The 3557-nt window shown below is 42.6% G+C and overlaps 1 non-coding gene across 1 annotated transcript; it reads left to right on the top strand.

The window, feature by feature from the left end:
- Positions 1-2901: 2901 nt before the first annotated feature.
- Positions 2902-3009, top strand: LOC148567174 (small nucleolar RNA R71). Its single transcript, XR_015883054.1, has one exon. It is a non-coding gene; the product is annotated as a small nucleolar RNA R71 (small nucleolar RNA).
- The last annotated feature ends 548 nt before the right edge of the window (positions 3010-3557 follow it).

Below are 3557 nucleotides of genomic sequence, written 5' to 3'. Positions count from 1 at the left end.
GACGCCGAAAGTGTGACGTGTGGAGAGTGGGAATTTGAGTGTGAGGGGTAAGTATGCACTAGGACTCACTTATATAGGGAGATTGTGAGTGAATGGAGGGTGTGGATTAATGGAATGGTTGCTTGATGGACGGTTGGGGTTGTTCATGGGGAAAGGACAAGGATCATCATTTTATGAGAGATATTGATTTGGTCTTCAAGAGTCTCCTTTCTTCAATGTTGCATGGCAACATTTTCCAATGCATTCCTTCTTGAGACAAGTGTGTAGTCCCTCTTCATGAAGTGGCCGAGCCCTTCTCATTCAATTGTCCAATCAATCTCCTTCAATGCTCCTCTCCTTTTCCCTATAAAATAAGAAAAATTAATGTCTTAAAAGTATTTAAACTTTACGGCTAAAATAATAAAAAGAAGAAAAGGTTTTGTTTATTCATGAATTCCAACTAACTAACTAACTGTGTATCCTTATATGCACATTGGTGGCACCATGGGGTGACACCAAACTTAGTTTGGAGCACTGTGATGAAAAGTTCTGTTCAAAGCTCCAAGACTAGCATGCTCTCAGTTGCATTCATGCTTTCTTGGCACGCTTTGAACACCAAACTTGTTCTTCACTATATACTGCAATATAAGGATTTCACCAAGTGTTTGTCAAGTTTGGGTTATGATTCATGAATATTGACTTATTCACTATTTTCTAAAAGTATATAAAATATGGGTTGCCTCCCATGAAGCGCTTCTTTAGCGTCACTAGCTTGACGTTTCTTCTTCATCAAGGAGGTTGATAATGCTTCAAATCCTCCCCTCTTGCCTTGGACTTATATCCATTGGTTGTATCAATGACCTCTACATGTTCCAAGGAGAGAACTCTGTTGATAGTGAAGACCTTAGGTAACTGAGATGGTATAGTGGAGAGATTAGGGGGGATATCTGGGAAGTAAGCTGAGATCACTTTATCCCCTGGAGAGAAGTTTTCTGTAGGGATCTTCTTGTTCCTCCACCCCCTTGGTACCTTCTTCTTTGTCCCTTTTGATATTGCCTTGCTCTTTGTGGCTTCTTCTTCTAAGGGAATTTTGTTGTTGTCTTCACATGTCTCTGGTGGTTTAGGTTCCTCCAGCTTTTTCTTGAGCTGTGACAACTGCTTATTTCCTTGTTCATCAACCAAGGGCTTTCCCAGGTGGGCTGGTTGTGCTTCAGTGCTTGCTTCCTCTTTCAGCATCTCATTATGATCTTTGCTTGGTTCTTTGATCTCTTGGTCTGCTTCTTGTGAGAGTTTGAAGACATTAAAGCTGAGTCGTTCATCATGGATCCTCAATATTAGCTCCCCTTGCTCCACATCTATGAGTGCTCTGGCTGTAGCTAGGAATGGTCTTCCCAATATGATTGGGTGAGTGTGACTTTCTTCCATGTCCAAGATGACAAAGTCTGTTGGGAGGAAGTATTTCCCAACCTTTAACAATACATTTTCCACCACCCCTATTGCTTGTTTTTTAGTTTTGTCAGCCAGCCTGATGACTACATCTGTGGACAATATCTCATTGATCTGCAGCCTCTTCACCAGGGATAAGGGCATTAAGTTGATGCTTGCTCCCAAATCGCAGAGTGCTCTATCAAACATTGTTTCCATATGACACAGGGGACATGAAAACTCCCTGGATCTTTTCTTTTCGTAGGCAACTGTGATTGAATGAGGGCACTGCACTCCTTGTTCATCACTATAGTTTGGCCTCTCTTGAGTGAGCTTTTCCTGGGAAGCAGCTCCTTCATATACTTGATGTACGCAGGCATTTGTTGGATAGTCTTGATAAATGGTATGTTCACATGCAGAGATGCAAACAAGTCAAGAAATCTTGAGTATATTCTCTTCTCCACAGCACCATTGAGTAGTTGAGGAAAAGGTGCATAGAGTCTCAGCAGCTCCTGTTTTGAAATTTCTGGTTCTTGATGATCTTTTTCCTTCTTCTCTACCGAGGTATCTTCAGGTTGTTCTGACAGCTTGCTTGGCTTGTCCTCAGTCTCCTTATCACTTATAGTGATCATCTTACAATCTTCCTATCTTACTTTCTTTGTTTCACCTCTCGAATTCTTCTCTGTGTCACTTGGGAATCCATCTGTGGGTTTGGGAATTTGCTCAGAGAGATACCCCACTTGAGATTCCAACCTCTTGATTGTGTCTTCTTGGTTCTTGAAACTGGCTCGCACTTCCTCCTTGAACACCTTATTGTCTTGAATCTCCTTGCCTATGCCTTCAAGTAGATTCTCAATCCTTGAGAGTCTGTCATCAAATGATTGTAGATCAGGATTAGAGGTGGAAGGATGAGGTAAGTTATTTTGGTTTTGATGTGGATGTGGAGATGTGTTGTTATGGGGGTGTTGATATGGTCTAGATGTGAAATGTTGGTGGCTTGCATTGTTGGGATTTGAGCGTCTTTGATCAAGGCTTGGGTCTTGTCGATTTCCCCACCCAAATTTTGGGTGATTCCTCCATCCAGGGTTGTAAGTCTTTGAGTATGGATCATGGTTTTGCCTAGGTGAATTCCCAATGTAGTTGGCTTGCTCCTGACTACCCTCTTCTTCTTCATTCACTCCTTCTTGGGTTGTTGATGAAGGTGGTGATTGCTGCTACTTGGTTCCTCTCCATCTTCTTCGTGAGGTCAGCCAGCTGCTGGGTAATGAGCTTGTTTTGGGCCAGCAGAGCATCTACATTGTTTAGCTCCATTACTCCTCTCGTGTTCCCTCTTTCGGAAGCATAAAAGTAGTCATTCTCTGCTACAGTTTTAATGACATATATGGCCTCCTCAATGGTCTTCTTCTTGTTCAAAGATCCTCCGGATGAATGGTCTACGGCCTTCTTTGACTCATAAGAGAGCCCTTCATAGAAAATGTGCAGCTGCACCCATTCATTAAACATATCTGGTGGGCACCTCCTTGTTAAGTCTTTAAACCTCTCCCATGCTTCATATAGAGTCTCACCATTTTGTTGCCTGAAAGTTTGGACCTCAGCTCTCAGCCTATTGATTCGTTGAGGGGGATAAAATCTTGCTAAGAATTTGTTCACCACATCTTCCCAAGTTGTCAAGCTCTCCTTTGGGAAAGACTCCAGCCACTTGGCTGCCTTATCCTTGAGTGAGAATAGAAATAAGAGCAGTCTATAGGCGTCAGGATGAACACCATTAGACTTCACTGTGTCACATATTCTCAGGAAGGTGGTTAGATGTTGATTGGGGTCTTCTTGTATACTTCCTCCAAACGAACAGTTGTTCTGCACAAGGGTGATGAGCTGTGGTTTTAGTTCAAAATTGTTGGCATGGATGGTTGGCTTTTGAATGCTACTTCCACATTTTCTTGGGTTTGGATTGATGTAAGAGCCTAAAACTCTTCTATCCTCCCCAGCATGATTTGCTCGACCTCCTCCGCCATGGTTGTGAGCCTCTTCCTCACGATGGTTTTCCATGTTTTCTTCCATATTTGGTTCAAAGTATTCCTCCTCTTCCTCAGTACCAACTACACGTTTTTCTCTTGCTTCCCTCCTTAATCTAAGGAAGGTCCTCTCAGGTTCAG

This window comes from Arachis ipaensis, chromosome B4 (genome assembly GCF_059453495.1).
Source record: "Arachis ipaensis isolate K30076 ecotype BB chromosome B4, ASM5945349v1, whole genome shotgun sequence".
Lineage (NCBI taxonomy): Eukaryota > Viridiplantae > Streptophyta > Magnoliopsida > Fabales > Fabaceae > Arachis > Arachis ipaensis.
The sequence above is the reverse complement of the archived record's forward strand: the minus strand, read 5'-3'. Positions and strand labels throughout refer to the sequence as shown.